This window comes from Rhinopithecus roxellana, chromosome 17 (genome assembly GCF_007565055.1).
Source record: "Rhinopithecus roxellana isolate Shanxi Qingling chromosome 17, ASM756505v1, whole genome shotgun sequence".
In the NCBI taxonomy this organism is placed as follows: domain Eukaryota; kingdom Metazoa; phylum Chordata; class Mammalia; order Primates; family Cercopithecidae; genus Rhinopithecus; species Rhinopithecus roxellana.
In genome coordinates, this window is record NC_044565.1 from 8246901 (window position 1) to 8257247 (window position 10347).

The 10347-nt window shown below is 43.8% G+C and overlaps 1 pseudogene; it reads left to right on the forward strand.

Moving 5' to 3' along the window:
* Window positions 1-8905: 8905 nt before the first annotated feature.
* LOC104674175 lies at window positions 8906-9429 on the forward strand (annotated as a pseudogene).
* The last annotated feature ends 918 nt before the right edge of the window (window positions 9430-10347 follow it).

A 10347-nucleotide genomic window follows, 5' to 3' on the forward strand; every position in this document is an offset into this window, starting at 1 on the left:
TCTGTAAATCACATAATCTGAAGTTTGACAAAATATGCTCTCTAATATGACAAATTCCAATAATCTGCCCCCCCTACAATGAAGAAAGAAGTACAGTGCTTGATGCGTCAACATATGCAGTAATCCCCCATCTGTGGTTTCACTTTCCATGGTTTCAGCTATTTCAGGTCAATTGAGGTCCAAAACTAGTTGAGTACAAACTGGCTGCAGGGCTCCCACCTATAATCCTAGGTACTTGGGAGGTAGAGGCAGAAGGATTGCTTGAGGCCAGGAGTTCAAGATAAACCTTGGCCAGTGAGATGGCCCATGCCTGTAATCCCAGCACTTTGGGAGGCACAGGTGGGCAAATCACCTGAGGTCAGGAGTTCGGGACCAGCCTGGCCAACATGGCAAAACCCCACCTCTACTAAAAAATACAAAAAAATTAGCTAGGCATGGTGGTGGACGACTGCAATTCCAGCTACTCAGGAGGCTGGGGCAGGAGAATCACTTGAATCTGAAAGGTGGAGGTTTCAGTGAGCCAAGATCGTGCCACTGCACTCTAGCCTGGGCAACAGAGTGAGATTCCATCTCAAAAAAAAAAAAAAAAAAAAAAAAAAAAGACCAGCCCGGACAACATATTTGAGATCTTGTTTCTAAAATAAACAAACAAACAAACAAATAAATAAACAATGTTTTTAAAAATAGGTGAGTACATGCTAGGCATGGTGGCTCATGCCTGTAATCCCAACACTTTGGGAGGCCAAGGCGGTCAGATGACTTGTGGCCAGGAGTTCGAGACCAGCCTGGCCAACATAGTGAAACCCTGTCTCTAATAAAAATACAAAAAAATAGCCAGGGGTGGTGGCGGGTGTCTGTAATCCCAGCTACTCGGGAGGCTGAGATGGGAGAATCACTTGAATGCAGGAGATGGTGGTTGCGGTGAGCCGGGCTCACACCACTGCACTCCAGCCTGGGCGGCTGAGTGAGACTCCGTCTCAAAACAAGAAAAGAAAAAACACAGTATATATAGGATTCAGAACTATCTGCGGTTTTAGGGATCCACTGGGGGTCTTGGAACATATCCCCTGTAGATAAGGGGAGATTACTGTAGTTCTTTGTTTGTCTTGCCCCAAGGACAAATCTATAATCTGACATTCTTGAGTGAAGTCCAGAGAAAGAGGAAACTTTCTAGCTTACCCCAAATTGTAAAATAAGTAGCTCTGCTGCCCTGTCTCAATACATACTTCCTGCTTTACGTGTCTAAGGCCGATAAGAAGGCCTTATGGAGTCTGTGACAAGCTTTAGCAGAATAATTGTGGATGTTATTAAAATTTTAGGATGAAAGTATGCCTCTTTCAGTATATAATTCTTCTCCTTTTAAGACGCAATTCTTTTTTTCTTTTTGAGACAGAGTCTTGCTCTGTGGCCCAGGCTGGAGTGCAGTGGTGTGATAGCTCACTGCAACCTCCACCTCCCAGGTTCAAGCAATTCTCCTGCCTCAGCCTCCCAAGTAGCTGGGATTACAGGCATGCACCACCATGCGCGGCTATTTTTTGTATTTTTAGTAGAGATGGGGTTTCGCCATGTTGGCCAGGCTGGTCTCGAACTCCTGACCTCAGGTTATCCCCCTGCCTCGGCCTCCCAAAGTGTTGGGATTACAGGCATTAGCCACTGTGCCCAGCCGCAGTTCTTACCTTAAGTATGAAATCTGACAGACACTAAATGCCCACTTGTGAGGTATCCGTTGACCATGGGACCTGAGCTACCCGTCATGGGTATTAGGTGCTATTAGATATACCTCACCTAACTCAGCAGCAACATTTCATCAAATTGAAGTGAAAGAAAAAAGTAAGCCTTTTGTAGTAGGCTTATTGTGAAGCAGTTTTCCCACTACATAGGTGGGAGCTCACACCTGTGACTGCAAAAAGTTGTCTGTAAAGGATGTTGATTTACGATTAAAAAAAAAAAAACTTAGCTCCGATTTATAGATATCTGACTTACCTCCCATTTATAGCTACCTGTGCACAGTATTACAGCATCAACCAGGAGTGTCTGACTTCAGCCTTACTTCACATAGAAGCAGCCCTGAAAGACAATAAAGAGGAGAAATTCTCCTAGAAGATAAAACTTCAAGCAATAGATCTCATTGTAGAAGAGAAGGTCCAACATGAAAATCTTACTGATTCCTGAGCAGCAGTTAATGGTCAATCATATATTCAGTCTGTAAATGCTTTTTAGGCACTCACTGTATACCAAACACAGATCTACACTAAGTACACTGAGTAAACAGATCAGACAACATCTTTATTCATGGAGTTTATATTCTCAAGAGAAGACCACCATCACCAAGCTCGTCTGACTACAGCCACTAAGCACCAAATTTTCCATTGGTATTGACAACCCTGAATCTTCAATATGATACCATGATACTTCAAGGGCACTTGGTTTCTAGTTGGTCACATGGTATCTTTTCCATAATAGGGGAAGGATACATTTGCCTTTGCAGAAATAACTTTTTCTAGATTTGGATTTTTTTTTAATAGGGATGTTTGTTTGTTTGAGACAGAGTCTCACTCTGTCGCCCAGGCTGGAGTGCAGTGGCCTGATCTCAGCTTACTGCAACCTCTGCCTCCCTGGTTCAAGTGATTCTCCTGCCTCAGCCTGCTGAGTAGCTGGGATTGCAGACATCCACCTAATTTTTGTGTTTTTAGTAGAGACGGCATTTCACCATGTTGGCCAGGCTGGTCTTGGACTCCTAACCTCAGGTGATCTGCCCGTCTCAGCCTCCCAAAGGGCTGGGATTACAGGCATGAGCCACCATGCCTAGCCTAGATTTGGATTTGTGTTCTGCATTTCATGCTGTACTAGGAATACCACCTATGTACTTTACTGAATGAATATCATACACTGTGACAGTAAACCATACAGCATACAACATTCTCTGCCACAAAGAAATTCACTTCATAATAAACAAAGAAAACAAATGAGATGACACCCAAAGGATTTATTGGTCCTCCCATGTTCCCCATCAGTCAGAAAGATCTGCTCTTGCAGAATGCTATTCAAAACTCAGTTTAAGAAACTAACCTGCTGGTGTAGAATGGAAGTATGTTTAAAAAAGAAAAGAAACGAAAAAGAAATTAACCTGGAGTCAATATCTTGAAGGTTGGAATATTATCCTACAAGATGCCCTGAACTAACAAAGTAATGGTGCTCTTTCTCACAGAGCAAAAATAAAATGACCAGGGAACCAAGGGGTGGAGCTTGGGGATCATACCTCTCATAATTATACCAAATGAGAGACTTAACAATGTTTGCTTCCCGTTCCAAAGCACTGGGCTCTGCTGATTTAGAATAACGAAGGATTGCTCAAATTAAAGACACAATAATGATTCAAACTGAATTGGGAGCTAAGACAGCCCCTTGTCCATTTTGAGGTCTCAAAGAAGAAAGGAAGGAAGGAAGAGAGGAATGGATGAAGAGAAAAGGAGCAAATGGAGAGTGAGAAAGATGGAGAGGAGTAGGAGAGGCAGGGAGATAAAGATTTTCTTATAGTTTGGGAGTTTTTTGTTGTTTTTGTTGTTATTGTTTCTTTGGGTTTTTGTTTGTTTGTTTGTTTTGTTTTGAGACGGAGTATCTCTCTGTCACCCAGGCTGGAGTACAGCGGCAGTGGCGCAATCTCAGCTCACTGCAACCTCTGCCTCCTGGGTTCAAGCGATTCTCCTGCCTCAGCCTCTGGAGTAGCTGGGATTACAGGCACTACCACCATGCCAGGCTAATTTTCGTATTTTTTAGAGATGGAGTTTCACCATGTTGGTCAGGTTGGTCTTGAACTCCTGACCTCAGATGATCAGCCCACCTCAGCCTCCCAAAGTGCTGGGATTGCAGGCGTGAGCCACAGCGCCTGGCCAAGTTCTGGAGGTTGGAAGTCTAAGACCAGGGTGCCCATATGGTTGGGTTCTAGTGAGGGCCCTTTTCCTGGCTTGCAAATAGCTGACATCTGGCTGCATCCTCAGACCACAGAGAGAGATAGAAAGAGCAAGAGTGTCTCTTTTTATAAGAACACTAATCCTGTCACGAGGTCCCCATCCTCATGATCTCATCTATAATTAATTATCTCCCAAAGACTCCATTTCCAAATCCCAACACAGTGAGGGTTAGGGCTTCAACATATTGGAAAGAAATCTGGCCCATACTACCATCTTAATTAAGTGATAAAATCCACCAATAACAGGACAAGTTGATATCACGTCTTCTAAGATGATGCAATAAGAACAGCATTACTTCTATGCTGTTCCTGCCAAAAATACATAACCTGAATCTGTTCATGAGAAAAATATGAAACACATCCAAATTGAAATACATTCTGCAAAAGAACTGACCTGCTCTCCTCAAAAATGTCACTCATGAAAGACATGGAAACTGAAGAATGGCCCCAAATTGATGAAGACTTAAGAGATGTGACAACGAAATATGTGTGATCCTGGGTTGGATCTTAGACCAGAAAGAAAATGGTGGTTATAAAGGACATTATTAAGAGAATTAGCAGTTGGGCGCAGTGGCTCATGCCTGTAATCCTAGCACCTTGTGAGGCTGAAGTGGGTGGGCGCCTTGAGCTTCAAGCTCCTTGAGTTCAGGAGTTTGAGACCAGCCTGCGCAACATGGTGAAATCCCCATCTCTACAAAAATTAGTGGGGCATGGTGGCGTGTATCGGTAGTCCCAGTTACTCGGGGGGGCTGAGGTGGGAGGATTGCTTGAGCCTGGGAGGTCGAGGCTGTAGTGAGCCTAGATTGCAACACTGCAGTCCAGCCTGGGTGACAGAGCAAAACCCTATCTCGAAAAAAGAAAAAAAAAAAAGAGAGAGAGAGAGAGAACTAGCAAAATTTGAAAAGGGTCTGTGGATTAGTTGTAGTACTTATCATTATGAATTTCCTGGTTTTGGTAGTCGTACTGTGATTATGCAGCAGAGTATCTTTCTTTGAGGAAAATAGACATACTGAAGTATTTACAGGTAATGAAGTGACACATCTGCAGTTATCTGAAATGATTCGGGGAGAGAGAGAGGTTAAATGTTAATGGGAAATCTGGGTGAAGAATATACAGGAATCTTTGTACTATTCCATGCAAGTTTTTTATACACATGAAATTATTTCAAAATAGATAGTTAAAAACAAATGTTGACCTATATCGTGTGTTGGGAAAAAAAGTAACTCCCCCAAAACAAACAAACAAACAAACAAACAAAAATACGAGTTTAAACTAGATTAGGGGATAGTAAGTAAGCTTGAATTTGACCAGAGGACAAACACTGCAATTGGTTTTGCATATTATGAAGGCGCTTAATCATAAGCCAACAGCAGACTGGGAATACTGGATGCAGGGTTCCTGCAGTAACCCGAGACCCTCAGAAAGGACCATCATTCTCACATCTTGATAGCACCCCCAGCTGACAGTAGAAGCACACATAAATTCTCTTTGGAGGAAAGCCAGGATTCTCACAGATTTAGATCAACCAAATATGAATTTACAATAAAGGAAATTGACACATAAAGAGACAAGTTATAATAAATGACAGGAAGCTGAAATTGGCCGGGCACAGTGGCTCATGCCTGTAATCCCAACACTTTGGGAGGCCGAGGTGGGCGGATCACCCGAGATCAGGAGTTCAAGACCAGCCTGAACAACATGGAGAAACCCTGTCCCTACTAAAAATACAGAAAAAATTAGCCAGGCATGGTGGCACATGCCTGTAATCCCAGCTACTCGGGATGCTGAGGCAGGAGAATTGCTTGAACCTGGGAGGCAGAGGTTGTGGTGAGCCGAGATCACGTCATTGCACTCCAGCCTGGGCAACAAGAGCAAAAGTCCATCTCAAAAAAAGAAAAAAAAACAGCTGAAATCATCAATAGATTTAGACTTCTAAAGACTTCAAATACTGGAATTATCAGATATAGAGTATAAAATATGTACAAAATGTTTATAAAATAAAAAATGGAATTGTAAGGCTAAGTGAACAATAAGAGACTATCCAAGATGCCAACGCCAAGTTGAAAAAGAAACAAATAGAAGTTTTGGAAATTAAAAATGGTATTGCTGAAATTTAAAAATCAAGGGAAGATAAGTTAGAGTCCAGGGATAAAAGAAGAGAGAAATAGTGACTTGGAAGGTGGAGATAAAAATATTATGGGTCATGTAGTTCAGAGAGACAGGATTTGAAACATATGATAGAATGGTTAAATATATGGAAAGAGAAATGTAACATACATGTAATCATAGTCTCAGAAGTGGTGAATGGAGGAGAGGTAATATGTAAATAAATTATGACTAAGAAGTTTTTAGAGCAGTTAAAAGGCATGAGTCCGCAAAGGAGGACAACATATACCAAGCAAGGTAAACAAAAAAAACCTCACATCTATATATATTTTAGTGAAACCTTAGAATACCAAAGGCAAAGATAACATCTTCAAAGCAGCCAGAAAGTGAAGCCCATTCCTCTCAAAGAGATGAGAGTTATTCAGACAGCTGATAACAAAGGCCAGAAGATATGGAATAACATCTCCAAATGGTTGAAAGAAATAAAAGTCAACCTAGATTTTTGTGTCCTGAAAATTTACCATTTTTCAGTATCAGGGCAAAATTAAGCATTTCTATGCTAATAAAATCTTAGGGAAGTTATGGCCAAGAGAACTTCACCAAAAGAACCGTTATTAAAAAAAAGAAGAGGCTGAGTGCAGTGGCTCACGTCTGCAACCCCAGCACTTTGGGAGGCCGAGGAAGGCGGATCACGAGGTCAGGAGATCCAGAGACCATCCTGGCTAACACGGTGAAACTCCATCTCTACTAAAAACACAAAAAATTAGCTGGGCATGGTGGCAGGCGCCTGTGGTCCCAGCTACTTGGGAGGTTGAGGCAGGAGAATGGCGTAAACCCAGGAGGCGGAGCTTGCAGTGAGCCGAGATCGCGCCACTGCACTCCAGCCTGGGCGACAGAGGGAGACTCTGTCTCAAAAAAAAAAAAAAAAGAAGAAGAAGAAGAAAAACCTTAGGGACGTTTTTCAAAATCAAGAACAAAGTTGTTGTTGTTTTTTTAATACAGCTGTATGGCCAGGAGAAGTGACTCATGCCTGTCACTTTGAGAGGCTGAGGCAGGAGTATTCTGTGAGGCCAGGAGTTGAAAACCAGCTGTGGTAACATAGTGAGACCCCATCTCTATTTAAAAAAAAAAGAAAAAATTAAAAGAAAAAAGGCCGGGTGCAGTGACTCACACCTGTAATTCCAGCACTTTGGGAGGCTGAGGTGGGCGGATCACGAGGTCAAGAGATCAATACCATCCTGGCCAACATGGTGAAACCCTGTCTCTACTAAAAATACAAAAATTAGCTGCGCATGGTGGCATGTGCCTGTAGTCCCATCTACTCGGGAGGCTGCGGCAGGAGAATCGCTTGAACCCAGCAGGAGGATGTTGCAGTGAGCTGAGATTGTGCCACTGCACTCCAGCCTGGCAACAGAGCAAGACTCTGTCACAAAAAAAAAAAAAAAAAAAAAAAAGACAGGGAAAAAAGTATAGCTATAAGATTTACTTCAGGAAGACGGGACTGATACCTGAAGAAATGCGAAAAGGGATAGAGAGCAGGCCGCGCACGGCGACTCATGCCTGTAATCTCAGCACTTTGGGAGGCTGAGGCAGGTGGATCATCTGAGGTCCGGAGTTCCAGAATAGCTTGGCTAACATGGCAAAATCCCATCTCTACTAAAAATACAAAAACTAGCTGGATGTGGTGGCACTCATCTGTGGTCCCAGCTACTTGGGAGGCAGAGACACAAGAATCACTTGAACCCAGAGGGGCAGAGGTTGCATTGAGCCAATAACAGACCACTGCACTCTAGTCTGGGTGACAGAGCAAAAAAAAAAAAAAAAAAAAAAAAAAAAAAAGCATCATGGAATAGTGAGCAAAGAAAGTAATGAACACTAAACAAATATTGCCCTCATAAAATAATAAAAATACTATTTAAGGACAAGGGCACTACTTGCTCTCCTCCCAACCCCAATACTCACAGCCTCACCACCAAAATCTGCCTTGGAAGCCACTAGGACTTATTCCATGTGCCCTTGCTCTATTTAGTTAATCATCAAGAAATCCAAGATTTCTCCATCATCCCAAATCACCTGGACTCACCCTTGTAAGCCTCTGTACTTCTTTTTATCTGACATTATCTCCTTAAACCTCCAACACTTCCTCCACCATTCTATTTTTGTTTGTTTGAGACAGGGTCTCTATTGTCCAGGCTGAGTGCAGTGGCACAATCTCAGCTAATCGGAGCCTCCACCTCCCAGGCTCAAGCTATCCTCCCACCTCAGCCTCCTGAATAGCTGGGACAACAGGCATGCACCACCAAGCCTGGCTAATTTTTTTTCTTTTTTTGTAGAGACAGGGTCTTGCTATGTTGCCCAGGCTGATCCTGAACTCCTAAGCTCAAGAGATCCTCCCATCTCGGCCTTCCAGGGTGCTGGGGTTTGTAATCCATAGCACCTGTTTTTCCACCATTCTTAAGCCCGGCTATTTTTTTTTTTTTTTTTTTTTTTGTAGAGACAGGGTCTTGCTTTGTTGCCCAGCCTGATCTTGAACTCCTAAGCTCAAGAGATCCTCTCGCCTCTGCCTTCCAGGGTGCTGGGGTTTGTAATCCACAGTGCCCGGCTTTTCCACCATTCTTACTTGTTTCCTACTTTCAGTTGATAACTTGGGGAGCCCTCTTTTCCTCTCACACCCCATATCCAATGCATCTGAAACTGATGTATCAACAATTATATCAGGTCTCTGGGGTGGTATTCGGCCAAGAGGAGTAATCTGGAGCAATCCATGACTGGGTGAAATTTGGGAACCCCAGGTGCCAGTCTGACCCGCTCCCTGCATGCCTTGTTGCCATGCCTCAGAAAATTGAGGAAATCAAGCACTTTCTGCTCACTGCCTAGCAAAAGGATGCCAAATCTGTCAAGATCAAGAAAAAGGACAGGCTGGGCATGGTGGCTCATGCCTGTAATCCGAGCACTTTGGGAGACTGACGAGGGTGGATCACGAGGTCAGGAGTTCAAGACCAGCCTGGCCAATATGGTGAAACCTCATCTCTGCTAAAAATACAAAAATTAGCGGGGCGTGGTGGCACGTGCCTGTAGTCCCAGCTACTCGGGAGGCTGAGGCAGGAGAATTGCTTGAACTCAGGAGGCGGAGTTTGCAGTAAGCCGAGATTGTGCCACTGTGCTCCAGCCCAGGGGCAGTGTGAGACTCTGTCTCAATAAATAAATAAATAAGAAAGAAAAAGAAGGACAATGCGAAATTTGAAGTTCAATGCAGCAGATACCTGTACACCATGGTCAGATGGCAAAAAGAGAAGGCAGAGAAACTGAAGCAGTCCCTGCCCCCTGATTTGGCAGTGAAGGAGCTGAAATGAACCACACACACTGATTTGAACTGTATTAAAATACTAATACACACACACAAAACCTAACAACTATATCAGTTCTTCCTTTAAAATACATCCTGGGCCAGGCGTGGTGACTCACGCCTGTAATCCCAGCACTTTAGGAGGCCGAGGCAAGTGAATCACTTGAGGTCAGGAGTTTGACCAGCCTAGCCAACATGGTGAAACCCTGTCTCCACTAAAAATACGAAAAATTAGCTGGGCATGGTGGCAGGTGCCTGTAGTCCCAGCTACTGGAGAAGAAGTGTGTGTGTGAGTGTGTGTGTTGTGTGTGTGTGTGTGTGTTGTGTGTGTGTGTCAGATCCTTCCTATCCATCTTTTTTTTTTTTTTCTTTGAGATGGACTCTCACTCTGTCGCCCAGGTTGGGACACAGTGGCGTGATCTCGGCTCGCTGCAACCTCTGCCTCCTGGGTTCAAGCAATTCTCCTGCCTCAGCCTCCTGAGTAGCTGGGACGGCTAATTTTTGGATTTTTAGTAGAGATGGGGTTTCACCACGTTAGCCAGGCTGGTCTCAAACTCCTGACCTCGTGATCTGCCCACTTCGGCCTCCCAAAGTGCTGGGATTACAGGCGTGAGCCATGGTGCCTTTTTACTTATTATATTTATTTATTTATTTTTGTTTTAGACGGAGTCTCGCTTTGTTGCCAGGTTGGAGTGCAGTGGCGTGATCTCCGTTCACTGCAACCTCTGTCTCCCGGATTCAAGTGATTCTCCTGCCTCAGCCTCCCGAGTAGCTGGGATTAGAGGTGCAGGCCACGCCCAGCTAATTTTTGTATCTTTTTTTAGTAGAGACGAGGTTTCACCATGTTGGCCAGGATGGTCTGGATCTCTTGACCTCGTGATCTGCCCACCTTGGCCTCCCAAAGTGCTGGGATTACAGGCATGAG